At 45.4% G+C, this 19,325-nt stretch overlaps 1 pseudogene; it reads left to right on the top strand.

Annotated features, from left to right (window-relative positions):
- The first annotated feature begins 2,755 nt into the window (after nt 1–2,755).
- LOC148532238 (uncharacterized) lies at nt 2,756–4,896 on the top strand (annotated as a pseudogene).
- Nucleotides 4,897–19,325: the final 14,429 nt, after the last annotated feature.

Here is a 19,325-nt window from a genome sequence, read left to right as displayed (position 1 = left end):
CAGGTACCAGTGTAGTAGCCTGGTTGTGGCAGTGAGTTGCCACAGTCGTCCGCCCATGATGTAGTGGGCGGGATCAGTAGCAGGTGGTTACTGACAGTGACAGGGAATCCCTATACCATAGGAGTCGTTAAGTAAACCCACACAGGTTACTCCAGGAAGAGTAACATTCTATGCAAATCATGGCCGTCAGTCAAACATGAATTGAGACAGTATGACAAGGAGGCAGAAACTTGAACACATGACCAGCTGTCCTGCCACTTGTGACCCGCTGTTTTTTGCCGGCAACACCCCTCTCCTACTGTATTCAGATTGTAATCTATGGAAGGTAACCATCGGAACCCACAAAGAGGGTAAGTGGTTATCAAAATCACAACTGACTGTTACCTGAACTTTCATAGGATTAAGGACACCAGAAATTTGGATGATAAGAATGGTAATTAGATAAATATCAACCAGATTAACAACAATGTGCCGCTAGGTCAATGTAGACCAGAAGTTTTTGATTTTATTGCCCTACCTTCCTAGCACCATCTATAAAAACGTGTACTACAATTGTACATACAGTATATATAATTTTTTTACATTTTTTTTTCTAGAATTTTTACTGATCAGGTTCTAACTATTCTCTTCTATTAGGTGCAAGATAAATGTTCAGTAGAATCTGATTTGTTGCCAATTGGTTCTAAAAACCAGCACTTTAGTAAAAAATACTCATACTGTAAGAATAAATTATTACCTTAACCTATATTTAATAAAATTATCAAATATTTTCATAACTAAAGATTGTGCTTGCATTGATTCTTTTAATATATAATATTTACAGCACCACTTATAAGGTTATGCACTTTAATTTTTTATTGCTTTACACATTGATCTTTTCGGGGTGGTGGACCCCTTTATCCCAATAGCTGCAAACGTAATAAGGAACCAGAATCCCTTCTACAGAAGCATAGTCGACAGGCACACTGTTGTGGAATGGGCATGAAGTCATGGGAAGTGACTGCGTGTTTGGCTGCAACTGAACACCGATTGCAATTAAAGTACAATAAGGCCATGGTGTAGGCGTGTATTTACAGCATGTGACTAAAATGGCTGCAAAAAAGTCTCGATCAAAGTCTCCTGAAGGGTTGAGTTGTGTGTACTTTGACCATGGTGTAAGTGTAAATTTGATAATGATGACTATGTATGATTGGTCACAACTGGTGAAAACAATCCCATTTTTGCAAAAACTCTCAAACTGATTCAACAGTGTTTTAAGAGTGATTTTACACTGCAGTACACACTTGTTTTACACAAATAATGCTTCATACTCATTTGCGGATGGTGAAGCCTGCACATATATTCTTCGCTTCCCTAAGAATTGCAGTTGCACCAATCCATTTGGATATTTATAATTTGCTCTATCCAGTCATAACAACAATGTGCTTCCATTTTGTACTGTTATTTCTCTTTCATCCACTAGGGGACACTGGAAGCTTAGTACACTGGGGTATAGGGCGTGGATAGTTGGAGCTGGCACTTTAAATAATTTAGAAGTGTGAAGCTCCTCCCCCTCTATGCCCCACCAGCTCCTCAGTTTAGAAAAAGTGCCTAAGGAGCTGGACACTAAAAGCTGTGATCCAACAGTATACTTTTCAAAAAGGTGTGGGTCCGGGTCCCTGGCACCCTGACTCAGAGTCATGCAGGAGTGCACAGGGCTTCTGTTAAAAGCACCTGACAGCTCCTCACCATGCAAGCATCACGGAGTGTGTATCTTTCTGCAACAGAGCGCAGTGAGTATAAAACACAGCTGCATCCCCCCCCTCCTCCCTCTCAGACGCCTACAGGGAGCCACGCTACAGCACGGCACTCACTAGTCCCCCACCTCCCGCTGGTCAGATGGGGAAGGCAGCACGGTGCTGTAACATAATAGAAGTCAGCAAGAGGGGCCATCTTTACACCGGGGAATAAGAAGGGGGCGGAGCTTGACAGCGCAAGCTCTCCCTGCACGGCAAAGGCTGTAACAGAACGGTGCTGCTGATTCTAATAAGACACACATACTGTATCTGCCTGCTTCTCTTCTCCCGACAGGCTGAGTACAGGTGCCATTTTACAGAAGGCTAGACTGATTCTCCTGGCACCTGACATCCCTTCTACAACAGGCTCCTTTCAAATGGCTGTGAGTACACTGGGGTGTTATAATTGGCAGGTGTGTGCAGGAAATCCAGTAATTAGGGAAGGTAGTTGTGTGAATCCTCCCCTCTGTATCCCATTAGCCTTCTGATTTTTCTACATACTTTCTGATTCTGTGTGAGTGGGCTGTGTCTCTCTAACATTACAGGCACGGCCACCAAAGCTTCTCAGAAGATGTTTGTTTGCTCAAAGTGCAATCACAAACAAGCACAGCCAAATGCTACTGGCTTTACACTATGTGATGCTTGTACAGTAGTAGATCCACCTATTACTATAACTGCATCACCAACTACCTCGCTTACTCCTCCATGGGCCTCTGACCTAGCGGGAGTTATGGTGGACTTAACGTCAGAGTTGGCTGAGTCTCGTCGGTCACAACCCCCATGGGCGACAGGATTGGCCAAATCAGTGGAAAGCTTGGTACATATTATTGGATCCACTAGTAGCATGCCCCCTACTTCCCATCAAAAGCCGTCTCAGAAACGTCCACTACCGACACTACTCCAGTCAGATGATTTGGATGAAGAATACCCCTCATAAGAGGAAAATGAGGAGGGTGAATTGGACAAGGTTTTGGGAGATGATGTGTCCACACTGCCAGATTTTGAATTTTGTTCTCGGGGTGGAGCCATTAATCCTGGTGGTCAGGCAGGTCCTTAATTTACCTGAGGACATAGCACCTGAAACTCAGGAGTTTGATTTATTTAGTAAACCGCACAAGAGGTCTGTTGTTTTTCCCTTCTCAAAATAGCTTCAAGACCAACTTTCAGTGGCCTGGAAGCAACCAGATAAGCGTTTCCAGATTCCCCGATGCTTCACTTCTAGCTATCCATTTCCATAATCTATGATGGAAAAGTGGGAAGCTCCTCCTCTAGTGGATGTGTCTGTTTCTTGCCTATCAAAGAGAATGACGCTTCCAGTCCCTGGTGCTACGTCACTCAAGGATCCTTCAGATCGTAAGCTGGAAACAACACTATGATCTGTGTACACTGCGGCGGGAGCTCAACTCAGACCAACGCTTGTTAGCGCCTGGGTTAACAAGGCTGTAGCCTGCTGGGTGGAGCAGCTGATAACGGGTCTGGACTCCGGTACCTCTAGAGCAGAGCTACGACTACTAGCAGAACACATTCGTGAATCAGCAGTTTACCTGGGTGAGGCTTCAAAGGATATCAGCCAGATCAGTGCACATATATCAGCTTCCGCTATTGCAGCTCGTAGAGCTCTCTGGCTGTGCTCTTGGCAGGTGGACGTAGAATCCAAGCGGGCGGTTCAATAGCTGCAGTTCACTGGTGATATGCTTTTTGGTCCAGAACTAGACAAATAGATATCCCAATCCACAGGGGGTAAGTCTACTTTCTGCCCTTCAACTGCCCCGACACCCAGGAGGACCTACACTGGTCCCAGGTTTCACTCCTTTCGTGCCCTGCAGCCCTTTTGTGGTAGAGCCAGGGGTGCTTCCATGCAGGCTAGAGGTGGCAGAGGTAGTGGTCGCCCACAGATGGTTGCATGGCAACAGGAACAAAAGCCAGTTGTAAAATAGATGGCATGATGGTCTCCCGTCCCACCTGGGATCTCCTACGGTAGGAGCTCGCTTAAACACTTTTCAACAGGTTTGATACCAGACCTCTTTGGATCCGTGGATTCGCAGATTACTCTCTGTAGGGTATAGGATAGATTTAGAAATTTCACCTCCAAATCGATTCTTCAATACGGGCCTGCCGGTGTCAGCAGACAAGGCCAAGGTCCTGCAAGAGGCAATTCAGTCTCTCCTAAAATCGGCAGTGCTGGTTCCGGTACCGGTACATCAACAAGGTCTGGGGTTTTACTCAAACCTTTTGTGATACCCAAGCCGGACGGGTCTGTCAGGCCTATGCTGCACCTCATGTCTTTAAATCGGTATCTGATGGTTTATTGCTTCAAGATGGAGTCAATTCAATCAATCATTGCGAGCTTGGAACCGGCAAAGTTCTAATTTCTGTGGATATATAACGGATGCGAATCTACATGTTCCAATTTGGGAACCGCATCGACCTTTCCTGCGTTTCGCGATATTAAACGATCGCTATCAGTTTCGGGCGTTGCCGTTCGGTTTATCCTCGGCACCCCGTGTCTTCACCAAGGTCATGTCTGTTATGATTGCACACCTTCGGACATCATGTGTGACTATAATTCCTTACTTAGACGACCTGTTGATCAAGGTCCCATCAGAATCTCTTCTCTTGGAACACGCCTTCCTAACATTAAAGACTCTGACGCAGCACGGCTGGATGATCAATTAAAAAAAATCCTAATTCTATCTCCGAGATTCCAGTTTCTGGGGATGATCCTGGATACAAGGTTACAAACGGTGTTCCTAACCGAAGACAAAGCCCAGGACATTTGGCTACTAGTTCAGCTACTGTTGTTCTCAGACCGAAGAAGGTGTCTTTACTTGCTTGTCTTCGTCTCTTGGGAAAGATGGTAGCTGCTTTCGAGGTGATTCCACTCCCGTGTGTTCCAGCTGGACCTCATAACACAGAGATCAGGGTCACTACTACATCGGATAATCCAGTTGGTGCCAACAACCAGGGTATCTCTTCTCTGGTGGATGCAACCCAACAACCTCTTGGTGGGTCGAAGATTCGGAGTGTGGGATTTGATAATCGTGATGACAGACGACAGTCTCCAAGGATGGGGAGCGATGGTCCTAAACTGTCATTTTCAAGGCTGCTGGTCTACACATGAAAAACGGTGGCCCATAAATGTGTTGGAACTCAGAGCAATTTACAACACTCTGCTCAAAGCCGCACACTTACTAAGGTTTCATCCAGTGAGGGTACAGTCGGACAACGTGATGGCCTTCGCTTATATCAATCGACAGGGCGGTACTCAAAGTCGCATGGTGATGCGAGAAGTTACTCGGATTCTCTGGTGGGCTGAGAGTCAATCAGTGATCCTGTCGGCGGTGTTCATCCTGGGAGTGGACAACTAGGAAGCAGATTATCTCAGTCACCAGGATCTCCACCCCGGGGAATGGATGCTTCACCAAGACGTATTCCAAGCCTTGGTCCGTTGCCAGGGCTGGCCTCAGTTGGACCTCATGGCATCTCAACTGAACCATCAGCTACCAAGATATGTGTCCAGAACTCTGGATCCAGCTGCAGAGGCAGTGGATGGGCTAACAGTTCCTTGGACCTACGACATGGTTTACCTATTTCCTCCAATCCCACCGGACTGGCCTCGGAGGAGTTGGTTCTCGGACCTTCGGACTCTCTTAGCAGATGACTCGTGGCCCCTATCACTTTTGTCCGGACCGTCTGCAACTTGGCCCCTTCGTACACCCCAACGTAGCGCAGCTGCGTTTAACGGGGTGGCTGTTGAGGCCTCTATCTTGAGAAGAAAAGGCATTCCAGAATCTGTTATCCCCACGATGCTTTGCGCAAGAAAACTGGTTATGGCTGCGCATTACCACCGCATTTGGTGGTCTTATGTAGTATGGTGTGACCATAGGGACTTTCCGTCTAGAATTTTTTGTTTATCTAGGCTTTTGCTTTATCTTCAAACAGGGCTAGATGCTGGTCTCCGTTTAGGTTCCTTAAAAGTGCAGATATCTGCCCTCTATTTTCTTTAATAGCCCTCATACCTGAGGTGCAGACTTTTCTTCAGGGAGTGTTGTGGGTGCAGCCACCTTTTGTTCCACCTACAGCTCCCTGGGACCTCAATTTGGTTCTTACGTTTCTTCAGTCTTCCATGTTTGAGCCGTTGATGAGGTAACACAGCTGAACCCCATTATGAAAAATACCACCCCTATCCAAAACACACATAGCCATTGCACCTGTGTGGGTGTAGCATTATTGAAAATTACACATCTGATCCATTTTAACACAGGTGAACCCATAATCACCAATTACACCCCTATATATATCACAGCCATTGCACCTGAGTGGGTGTAGCAATGGCATTTTTGCAGTCTTCTTTGGAGGTGTAAAGTATGTCTGTGGTCTGATCACATTGGAGGAGGGCACAGGAGCGGCACCAGATCCAGGTTCCTATTAGGATACGTGCCAGGCGTACCTATAGAGCGAGAATGGACCTGGAATCCCTCTCAGATCAGGAGGTGGTTGAGCTTTGTAGGCTCAACCGCACAAACCTCCTGAACCTACAGTATATGAGCAGGTGAGAGATGATTTGGATCCTTTGGCTGGCAGCAGCAATGCAGTGCCTGGGCTGCATACATTATTGTGTGTCCTGCACTTTTTGCCACAGGCTCATATCAGTCTGTGAGCTCATGGGTTTTGAGGATTACACAAGCCACTTTCTGTAGGCATTTAGCTCAAGTGTTTGCTGCCTTGAAGACATTGTGGCGTACATCAGGGGCATATCTACCCATTGACCAGGATGGCACTCGCTAGGGGCGCTGGCCAAAGGGTGCCCAGCAGCTTGAACTAGCCCCGCTAGTCCCCGGGCCCCACAAGTGTAGGGCACACCGCAGTGAGAGCGGTCTGCCCTACACAGTAACAAACACACACGGCTGCCAGTGGCGGCTGTGTGTTTGTTATAGGAGCCTACCAATGACAGTCAGACAGATTCTCATTGGCTGCTGCGTCGTCCACGGAGGGAGCCGGCTGGAGCTCACTCATGAGCTCTGCCCTTCCGGCTCTCCCGCAGCGGGTGATGGGAGAGACGTCATGACATCGCTCCCTTCCCATAGTGCAGAGCGAGAGCGGGCCCAGAGGAGTGGACAGCGGCGGTCGTCGGCAGGAGCGGGAATCAGGTAAGTTGCTTTTTTTTTCTTCTGTGTGTGTTTTTTTTCTGGCACAGCACAGGGGAAGAGTGTGGCTACTAGGGGGCACTGTATAGGGGGGGCCGCTACTGGGGGCACGTTATGGGGGGTGATGGCTACTATTGGGGGCACTGTATAGGTGGGGCCGCTACTGGGAGCACGTTATGGGGGGATGGCCACTACTGGGTGCTCTGTATAGGGACTACTGCTACTGGGGGCACTGTATAAGGGGGGACTACTACTGATGGCAATGTATAAGGGTGACTACTACTGGGGGCAATGCACAAGAGGGACTACTACTGGGGGCACTGCATAGGGTGGACTACTACTGGGGGCAATGTATAAGGTGGACTACTACTGATGGCAATGTACAAGGGTGACTACTACTGGGGGCAATGCACAAGAGGGACTACTACAGGGGGCACTGCATATGGTGGACTACTACTGGGGGCAATGTATAGGGGGGACTACTACTGGGGGCACTGCATAGGGTGGACTACTACTGGGGGCACTGCATAGAGGGCACTACTGCTGGGGGCACTGCATGGAGGGGACTACTACTGGGGGCACTGCATGAAGGGGATTACTACTGGAGGCACTGCATAGAGGGGATTACTACTGAGGGCACTGCATAGAGGGGACTACTACTGAGGGCACTGCATAGAGGGGACTACTACTGGAGGCACTTCCTGAAATTATGGGGGGAGGGGGCGTCAGTCCATTACCTTGCCTGGGGCACTCGGATCCCTAGATACACCCTTGGCGTACATATATCTCATTCCCCAGTCGTGCGTCCGAGTGGCAGGACCTGTAGGTAGCTTTCTATAGGCTCTCAGTATTCCCTAATGTGCTGGGAGCAATAGATTGCACCCACATTGAGATCAAATCACCGCACTTGAGGAGCTATGTCTATGTAAATAGACATGGCTACCTCTCCCTCAATGTGCAGGTGGTTTGCGATGCTAAGCTCCTGCTAGATTGTAAGCTCCTAGGAGCAGGGTCCTCCTCCCCACTGTCTCACAGCCTTCTTCTCTAGCACTTCTATGACAGCCTTCACCTTCTCAGCTGTATTGTGTATGGAGAATTGTGATGCTAAATGTTACTTGTGCTCTGTTTATATTTTGGTTACTGTATTGTAATGTAATGTCATGTTCTGTGTACTCTTTACTGTATGTACAGCGCTGCGGACCACTTGTGGCGCCCTATAAATAAAATGTAATAATAATAATCTGCTTATTCTCAGTGTGGTTGCAGGTTACCCAGGGTCTTGCCATGATTCCTATGTCCTGCGCCACTCTGCCCTGTGGGAGAAGTTTGAAACATGTTTTTAGATGTACCAGGTGTATTTGACTGTTTGATTACAAATTTGCTTAAAGCATGGGCCTTAGGGCCTGATTCAGACCCGCTCGCAAGTGGGTCGATGGTTGTGCATTGTGCATGCACGGCGTGTGCAAGCCCCGTAGCGAGTGAGAAATTCACTCGCTCCGGGGCACGCTACAAACGGGGCGGCTGTCGATGTTGAGCGACAGCTCGCCCCGTTTTGTAGGCGGGGTTCGGGGTGGCTGGACAAACGGAGGCGTTCCTGAAGGAATGCCTGCCGTTTGTGGGCGGCCCTACTGACACCACCAGTGTTGTCAGCAGTGAGCTTCCGGCTCTATTAGAGCCGGAAGCTCACTGGGGCTTGCGGCAGACGAGACCCTACCACAAAGGTCTCGTCGCAAGCCCGATGGTCGCGACCATCACGACCATCACCTGGCTGCTCGCAAAAGCTGTGGGTGGTCACCCACAGCTTAGCGAGCGGCCAGGAGGCCGGGTTTTTTTTTTAAAAAGCAGCCGCCCTGATTCAGAGCGAGCGCTTGCTTTTTGCGAGCGGCTCTGTATCAGGCCCTTAGTGTCTGTCACACAGTAAATGTGTTTGTAATGTAATTACTAGAGAATCCGAACCGCTCCGAACATTGGGGATCCGAGTTCACCCGAACCCTGTTCAGGTGTTCCCCGCCTGACTCGGATCCCCGTTCGAGGCCGAACGGCGGCCTTCTGATGTCGGATTCTCGCAAGAGAATCCGACGTCAGGGTTACTAGTGTAGGGCAGACCGCAGTGATAGCGGTCTGCCCTACACAGCTGTGTGTTTGTTATAGAAGCCAATTAGAGTCACAAAGACTCTCATTGGCTGCTGCACGGAGGGTGGAGCTCACTCAAGAGCTCCGTCTTCCGGCTCCCTCCTCTGCGGGTGACAGAGGAGAGCGGCAGGAGCGGGATTCAGGTAAGTTTTTTTTCTTTTTTTATTTGTGTGTGTGTGTGTAAGGGGGCACTACTACTGGGGGCACTACTACTACGGGGGGCACTACTGCTGGGAACCTGCTAATGGGAGCACTGCTATAGGGAGCATACTACTGTTGGCACTACTAATGGGGGCACTGCTACTGGGGGGCATACTACAGGGGGGCATACTTCTAATGGGGCATACTACTGGGGGCACTGCTAATGGGGCATACAACTGGGGGCACTGCTAATGGGGGCATACAACTGGGGGCACTGCTAATGGGGGCATACTACTAATGGAGGCACTACTACTGGGGGCACTGCATAGGGGACCCGACTACTAAGGGGACTGCATAGGGGGCACCGCTACTAGGGGCACTGTGTAAGGGACACTTGCTGTGGGCATTGTATAAGTGACACTACTACTGTGGGCATTGTATAAGGGGCATTACTACTGTGGGCTTTGTGTATAAGGGTCACTGCTGTGGGCTTTGTATATAAGGGTCACTGCTGTGGGAATTGTGTAAAAGGGTCACATACTGTGGGCATAGTGCCCCTTTCACACTGTGGGCATTGTGTGAAAGGGGCACTACTGTGTGTCGTAACATAAATAATAGACACTACTTTACTTTATGGTGTAATGTAAATCAGGGGCACTATGTGCGGTGTAATGTGAATAAGATTGTGCACTGTGACTCCTAGGGCCGTAGCCCACTTTGTCAACAAGTACTGTGAATCTGCTGGCAGTACCCCACTGGGTGGGTGCACTACTTTTCATTTCTGCCACTGCTGTGTGGCAATGTTTCATAGATGTGCTTTAAACTGTGGTGTCTGTGCTGCTGGGCCATTGCTTTGTCACTTAGTAACCAGTCAGCTCACTGCAACCTTTGGCCAATAATGGTGAAAACAATACTATAAGCTGTGAGGTGGTCTAAATTGGCTGGAAATTAATGTTATGGAGGTTAATAATACTCTAGGAAGAAAAAAAAAAACAATTTATGTGATTTTAGCTGTTTTTGTAAATTTTTATAAAAAAATCCAAATCCAAAGCCAGTCACCACAGTTTGGAAATCCAAATCCAAATGCAAAAACCGGACGACGAATTAGAACCAAATCCAAATCCGGCAAAAATGGTCTAGCACACATCCCTAGTAATTACTCCATAAGACAGAGGGCCTGATTCAGACCCGCTCGCTAGCGCATAGCGCTCGCAAGCGGGTCGATGGTGGGGTACTGAACATGCGCCGCGCGCATGTGCAAGCCCCGGAGTGAGAGAGAAATTCTCTCGCTCCAGGACTCACTACAAAAGGGGCGGCTGTCGATGTTGATCGACAGCTCACCCTGTTTTGTAGGAGGGGAGGAGGGGTGGCTACACAAATGGAGGCGTTCCCGAAGGAACGCCTCCATTTGTGTAGAGCTTCCTGCTCTGGGGCTTGCGACGGACGAGACCCTACCACAAGGGTCTTGTCGCAAGCCCCGATGGTCGCGACCATCGCGACCATTACCTGGCCGCTCACAAAAGCTGTGGGTGGTCACCCAGTAAGCCGCAAAAAAAAAAAACGCCCTGATTCAGAATGAGCGCTCTTCAAGAGCGTCAGGCTCTGAATTAGGCCCAGAATGCGCAACTCTTACAAAATGTAAACCCTTTAGCCACTTAGGACCATCACGACCATCGGAACTGCGAGTAAAAGCCTGCGGTTGAGTTTATCAACCACAAGGCCAGGAGTGATTTTGGCTCTATCAGAGCCAAGATCACTCCCACTGATATCACTAGTGATGTCAGTGGGGCCGGCTTCAGACGGTAGGTGTTCACTTGGGAACGCCTCCATCTGGCAGGCACGCCCCCGGCACACCCACCAAAGGGGGCGTGCTGTCAGTTACCATCGACAGCACGCCCCCTTTGATGAGACACTCCGAGCGAAGGAAAGTCCTTCGCTCGTCGGGTCTCGCGCATGCGCACAAAGGAGCTCCCTCCGTCGTGCGCATGCGCAGTGGGGAACATCGACCCACTTGCGAGCGTACTGCCGCTCGCGAGTGGGTCTGAATGACCCCCTATATGTGCACAGTAACTTTACATTGCATCCAGCTGTACATACTACTGCCCCTTTAAATTTTAAATAAAGCATGTCTGTTCCAGTTGTGTGAAATTATTTACAATAATGCTCCGGTTAATGTATTCTACATTTTATATCTCAACAAATCCAGGTGATGCAGGATATGGGGTCAGGCTTGGCTCATGACACCTCCGATGAACCCACAAGGCCCTTCACAACACCGGTACAACAGCATACACACTGCCACCCACAATGTCATCGAGCAGACCTTTGGTGTCCTGAAGAGCAGGACCCAATAACACCAGGATATGTGGTTAATTCTCAGGGGGGGGGGATGAGGTCCATCAGAGAATTATATGCCAGTATTTTTAAGGTAAATGTGTGTTAATTTAATTGTAAATTTAGGAGCAGTAAGGTTACATGTATTTATCATTTTTCAGTGCTTGACAGGATTATCTGAAAGGAACATGGAAATTACTGGCATCAGTTCTCTGAAATTACTCTTGTGGCTACTGTTTATTTGGTAAGTGCTTGTAAATTAACATCACCGCTTAAGACGTATGTATTGTGCTGTGTTAATGCTATTGATATTTACATTTTCAGAACACATGCCACGTTACCATGTTAAATTTTCTATAATACCACTTAAAAAAAAAATAAAAAAATAAATAAGACCATTTAGTATGCTCATGTTTGCCACATTACGCCGATATGAATGGACGGCATTAACCGCATTAGTGATACCCTGCCACATCTCCTTCTTCCTATCCATAGAAGTGCGGTGTGCCCAGTCTCCTAAGAGGCAAAGGAAAACTGGCACCATAGCGTGCACTAATGCACTATTTTCCACTTAAGTAAAGCTCACATTTCTGCCAGTGCGAGTCTTCCTAGGCATAGGGCCAGTAGCCTCTTACTCCTCCGCCACCTCAGAAACCGCTTCTACCTCCTGCAACTCATCACCTCTTTCATCCCCCTCACTCACTTCCTCACCCACAAATACCTCCTCCTCCTCCTCCTCCATTCTCCTCTGCTGTCATAAGGTCCTGGATGACATGCTCAATCCCACTATTGCACTCTGTCTCTCTCCCCCCCCCCCCCCCGACAGACTGGAGAGCAGGCACCATCTTCTTAAGCCCCACCCTCTCGCGACAAAATGCTGCGATTCGTGGGTCAATCAGGAGGAGGCGGAGCCAATATGACATGATTTAATAGTATCGCATCATTTGGCTCTGCCCCTCCCGATTGACCCACAAATTGCGGCATTTTGTCGCTAGCGGGATGGGCCTAATGACATGGTGCCAGCCTGCCAGGTCCCATCCTTATCAGGTCTACAACCCACAGCTGCTGCAAGGTAAGTGTGTTTGTAATGTACGTGTGACATACTGTAGGTGTGTGTGTGTGTGCATGTGTGTGTAAGGTATGTGTGACATGTGTATGAGTATATATATATGATATATATGAAGACCGGCACTCCGATTTTAAGGCAACAACATGCCCAGGTGCACTTCCCAGAGAAGTCTCAAAATAGCATGGGTATAAAGCGGGATGCACTCCAGGACTCAACTAAAATGAAGTAATAGTGCAGACAACCAGTCAAATGGTTAAGGGTCGACATTTCAGAGCCCTTAGCTCTTTTATCAAGACTTAATACAGAAATGGCAAAACATACAACTAAATATATACATACCTGTGAACATACACCATAGTGCTCATCCAACGCAGTCCCGTCGGAGTCCCGATGACGTCATAGGCGTGCGCAACGCCGGCGGTCGGTGACTCACAAGGGGGCGTGGTAATAGTGAACCATCACCAAGACAACACTTGTTGAAGCATAAACAAGCTATGAGGAAGAAAGGAACATGTAACCAATGTAACACAGCATACAATATGTATATGCAAATATGTCCATCTATGAAATACGGATTACCATACTCGCAGTTTTTGAGGATTTTAAGAATCTGTAGTGACCCTGTGGATGTTATTAATCAAATAGATAAAATGTGGCTGAAATTTTTGAAAAGGGGTTATCACTGCAAAACTCTACAGAAGGCTAAAGATAAGGTCCTGGCAATTCCTAGAAGTCGAGCTTTGGAATCATCCAGTCCTAAGTCTGACAGGAAGAGAGTGGTTTGGACACAGCAATATACTACGGCTAGTGCAGACCTGATGAACACTGCAAAAAATATTTGGCCAGTGATCAACAGGGACCCTAAATTACATTCGAAATAGCGACCGTCCGTCTCCTCTTTGGTTGCAGGGAACGCTCGCACAAGTCAAATCCGGAAGTGGCCCTGTCAGTTTTCGATTGCCTGCTATTTCATTCAGCAAACATACTTGAATCGATTAATAGCAATCACTATATTAATTAGCTTAATTGTTATTCACGTTTGCAATCCTTTTTTTTTCAATGTCAATAAACTTTATTATTGTTAGTGTGTGTCATTGCTTCCGCAGAATACGTACGGTTGGACCAAGGGGATGGTTTTTCAAAATTAAAAGTTTGTTTGAATGCTACTCTTGTTTTGCGTTTTTTTTCTAGCCCGATTTTTCATCTTTTTTATTAATATTTAAATTGGCTTACGCATGTCACTGCATCAAGCCTATCATAACTCACATTATATTTGTGAGGGTGTAGGTCACATGACTCATACAATAACCAATAGAATGCTTTTTGTTAATTTACAAATCAAATTTTTTCTAGGACCTTTATTAAAACTGTTTTGTGTAAAAAAAATCATTGCCATCATGAGAGGCGCAGCTTTTTGTAGACGTGAGCTCCTGGTCCTCACTGATGTGATGGACCGGAGAATCACACACCAGCCGCACCCCATCACTAACCTCCGCAAGCGGCTGGCCTACGCGGAGGTGCGACGCCGCCTGCATACGATCGGCTACCGCAGGAATATCGACCAACTGGAAAGGAGGTGGTCCGATCTGGGGCGCAGATCCCCACGCCTGTTGGACAATTTGCATCAGCAAATACAGGAAAGTAAGTGTTTTTTTTATTATATTTAAAATGTAAGCATACCTGCGTGTGCATGTTTACTGTATAGCCCTGTTTCTTTATTTTGGACATACCTGCGTGTGCATGTTTACCGTATAGCCCTGTTTTTTATTTGTTTTTTTTGGTGTGTAAATTGTTGAAACAAAAAATGAAATATGTAATAATCGAAATTTTTTAACATCATTTAGGGGCTGAGCGCAGACTACAACGTCGCCAACGTCAGCGACGTCGGGCTCGTCCCCTATCCCCCACTCCCACCCAAATCTCTTCTGCCCATTCTTCCCCAAATTCCCCCTCCATCCCAGACCTGGCCGACCGTGAGGCCCCTCCCTCTCCTCACATTCCCATCCCTCCCAATTCACACTCCCCTCAACCCCCCCCTCTCTTTTCCTCACCATCAACTTCATGCCAAATCACCCCTCCTCCATCTCTGCTGCACTGGCCCACCTCTGATGAGGACGATTTTGGGGCTCCAGGACCAGGCACCATTAGGACCGGTATGTTTCGCTTTAAAACTATGGCTGTTTTTTCATTATTTTGATTTTGGTTGATGTTGTCCTTTTGCCTGTGCATTTCAAAATTGTAAAGTATTTCTAATGTTTTTGATATATATCTTTGTGAAACAATGTCTAGGATGTTTTCCCCTTACACATATGACACATGTCCAAACACTCATACTTGTGTCTTTCTTGTTTACGGTACCAACAAATGTTGTGTTTTTGCATAGTTGTAACTCTCTTTTATGTTATTTTTGCCATAGATTTTTTGGCTTTGTTTTTCGACAATCTTTTCGTTTGGCATTCCTTTTGTTTTGTAGTTTTTTTTTGTCACCTTTTTTTGTATAGTATGATTTTTTTGTTGTTTTTTCACATATAATTGCAAACATACTGATTCACCATAATACCTTTGGTGTTTGTTTTTAGCAACAAAGCAGGGTACTAAACTTTTACAAATAAGAACTTACAGTATTAGGCATTAAGCAACTTTGCATTTTTAGAAACAGGTTACACTTGGTTGTAATTTACGATGGAAATCGTTGGTGAATGTAAAATAAAATTTTAATACACACAAATAATAAACACCAAGTGAATACACACAATAAATGCAAAAATTCAAAACACACACACACACACACACACACGTCAAAAACACACCAAAACCCCCAAAAAAACAAAATCAGGAACTGTTTGAAGAAGGAGCATGCCAACATGAATCCACAAATGAGGAGAAGAAATCATTGTTCTCGAAGTTATATCCAATGTGTCCACATAAAGTCATTTGTGTAGGCATGGTTTTTTATGGTCATTTTAGGGATTAATAACAAAACCAAAAAAAAACAGTTAAAAGTGTACTTTAAAATATTACATGTCTACATTGTGGCATTTTTAAACATTATGAGGAAATAATTACCTAAAAAATCTGGCCACAACTTCATTGCGTATGGCCCCCCCCACATACTGACCTCCGACCAACCTCGGGGGTGCCGTCCTCAGGCAAGGCATCCTCTGGCTGCATTGGGACACCACTCCTTATGGCGATGTTGTGAAATATCCCACACAGGACCACAATTTTCGAAACCATAGCCGGCAAATACATGAGGTCGCCACCAGAGCGGTGGAGGCATCTGAATCGGCCTTTTAAAAGGCCGATACAGCGCTCCACCACCTGCCTGGTGGCTGTAAGTGCGGAGTTATACTCACTTTGTGGCCCTGGTGTGGGAGCCAAATAAGGAGTGAGCAGCCAGGACGTGCAAGGGTAACCACTGTCTCCTGTGAAAACAGATAAAAAAACATCAGGACCATTGTGTAACAAGCTTTGCATTGGTTTCAACAGAAGATGTCAACTTACCCAGAAGCCACGCATCACCAGCTTGTAGGTTGTTTAATTTGTGCCAAATCCCTGATTACCGGATGACGAAGGAATCATGTGCACTGCCGGGGAATTTGGCATTCAGGGACAGGATCTGGAGGGAGGCATCACATACCACCATTACATTCATCGAGTGAAAGTGTTTGCGGTTCCTAAATATAGCCTCCAGCCTTGCTGGAGGCTGAAGTGGTATGTGAGTGCCATCCACAACCCCTATGATGTGTGGGAAGCCAGCTATTTGATAAAAATGAGCCTTCACCACATTAAGGGAACCCATATCCAATGGCATTTTAATAAAATGATGGAGGTGTTTGAAAAGGGCCTCCATCACTGCCCTCAGGATCCTTGAAAAGGAGGATTGGGAAATTCCAGTGACTATTCCGACAGTGGTTTGAAAGGATCCTAAGGCACAAAAATGTAACACTGACATTAATTGCGTAAGTAGTGGTATTGCTGTAGGACTGTCAATTTGCCGTTCAAGATCACTCTCTGTTAATGAGAGTGTCTATGGTGAGTTGTGGCGGAAGACGGTAGCGCCTTAACACCTCATCATCTGGCATTCCAAAAAGGGTGACACGTGTTCTATATATCTGGGGCCTTGCACGCCTACGAGGCCTACGCCTGGGACGCAGTTGAGGTTGGTCGGGTTCTGGAATCATGGCCAATTTAATACGACCAACATCAACCTGAAATGTTAAGCAAGGTAGTTATAGGTTTCGACAAATGTGTTAAGAAAAATATACTTATCTTTTCCAAGAAAATCAAAGATGCTTACAGGCCTGGGACGTGTCATGGGCAAATCAACCTACATTTCAAAATTAGAAATTTATACAGATATTAATTTCAAAAACTAGGATTTTTTAAAAAATTCGTATTCTAAAAAATAGAGAAGGGAGCACACATTAGTTCTCAAAATAGTATGCTACATTTAGTGGGAAGACATGATTTTACACAGAAAAATTAAACACATTAGTTCGCTCAATAGTACGCTACTTTTACAGTTGAATAAGGATACATTAGTTCGCAAAATAGTACGCTACTTTTACAGTTGAATAAGGATACATTAGTTCGCTAAATAGTACGCTACTTTTACAGTTGAATAAGGATACATTAGTTCGCTAAATAGTACGCTACTTTTACAGTTGAATAAGGATACATTAGATCACTAAATAGTACGCTACTTTTAAAGTTGAATAAGGATACATTAGTTCGCTAAATAGTACACTACTTTTACAGTTAAATAAGGATACATTAGTTTGCTAAATAGTACACTACTTTTACAGTTGAATAAGGATACATTCGTTCGCTAAATAGCACGCTACTTTTACAGTTAAATAAGGATACATTAGTTCGCTAAATAGTACGCTACATTTAGTGGTAAGACATGATTGTTCAAAGAAAAAAAACAACATTACTTAGCGAAACATATGCTAAGACCAACACATCGAATTTGTAAAATCATGAAACCAAAAACACTTACCAAAAACAGACAAATATCCCAAAGTTCAAAAACTTCACTCGGTCACTGCCAAAATAACTGTAAAAGAAAAAAAAGAATTAGAAACAAATGTAAACTATTTACTATTATTTTTTACAGTGGATTTTTTAAATACTTACTCAAAAATGCAAATCCAAAAAGCCGAAAAAGATAAAAAAATGCGAACGGAAAATAACGAAGAAAAAAAGCCAAAAGATCAAAATAAACCAGTCCTCCTTCTCCAAACCAATCGCCAACAATCAACTCCAACGCTAAACCTCCAACAATCAAAACATGCCACCTCGACTCGAGTCACACCAAGCCATAAATAGGCTTTATTTTCCCGCTCAAATTAAGGACGGACAATAGGAGCGCACAAGGAATGATGTGGCTGATTAATGCTGACGCATGTATAAAAACGTCACTGAAGGCCAAAATCGGTCTGCTACATTGACCGAAAAAAATGAGTACAGAGCAGCAAAGTACTAGCCAACAGGCACCATGTAAGTGTTATTTTTTTTTATGGGAAAATGCGTATGTTTAACATTACATTTTAAAACATTTTACTAAAAAACATTTTTAACGTTTTTTTTTAAACAATTTATTTATTAAAGCAATGCATATTGTCAAACATTATACAAAATAGTCAAGAAAAATGACAATAAATGTTAGTGCAAATTGTGTCTTTTCAAGGATGCATTAAATAAATCCAATATTGTATGACTAGCACTGTTTTCTACAGATTGCCTTCATGAAAAGGGAAACATATTGAAAAGACAATACAGCGATACAAAAAAAAAAAAATTAGAAAAAAAATACACTTCAAAAAAGAAATATAACAAAAGATGTCCTTGTTAGCTCGCCTACTTCCCTCCCCATTTTACCTCCTCGAGCAATACCCTCAAAAATTTTGTCTTTGAACTAATATCTATAATCCATCTTCACAAAACAATTGGAGGATCATTATCTACCATATGCTGCATGAACCATATAGTATTTGAGAATGAGTTACATATCTGTGTTTTAACAGCTGTTGAAAGGGTCGCAATGTAACTCTCCCAAACTGCGAAGAAACGTTCAACCTGTGTCTCCCTTTCCAGAGTAGCTCCCACCCATTCCATTCTAAAGAGGTAGAAAAGTTTGGCTTTGGAAAGACCCATAGAAGGTGGTTCCGGTTTAATCCAGCTCTGTAAAATGGATTTCCTTGCCGCAGCACTCACTGCCAACAATAATTTATGGCTTCCTCTTGTTATACGTAGATCATTGGAAATAATCCCAAACAGTGCCCATTCTGGATTTAGAGGTAAATAATTGATTAAGTGTGCTATTGAATATGCACGAACATCAATCCAAAATTTACGGATTATAAGGCAATCCCAAAGGCAGTGTTTTAGGTCTGCTTGGGGATTTCTACATTTAAAACAGTGATGCGAGTCAGATAGGCCAATCAAAAATCTCATTTTTAACATTTTAAAAAAAAGGTGTGGAGGATGCCATGGAAGAGGCTGCTGGCCCTAGTAGGCAAACCAGGGCCAAAAAAATAAGGCAATTCACAAGGAAGGAGATGGAGGTTTTGGTGCAAATGTGCAATGACAACCTGGCACAGGCACCAAGGAATATGGGTGCAACCCAGAGATGGAAACTGTGGGACGACATAGCCAGTGGTGCCAATGGTGTGGGTGAGTTTGAACGTTCAACCCGGGAGGTCAAACGCCGGTACGTAA

The sequence above is a fragment of the Taudactylus pleione genome, unplaced genomic scaffold (assembly GCF_031769625.1).
Source record: "Taudactylus pleione unplaced genomic scaffold, aTauple2 ptg000080l, whole genome shotgun sequence".
In the NCBI taxonomy this organism is placed as follows: Eukaryota; Metazoa; Chordata; class Amphibia; order Anura; family Myobatrachidae; genus Taudactylus; species Taudactylus pleione.
This window is presented reverse-complemented; position numbering and strand designations above follow the sequence as displayed.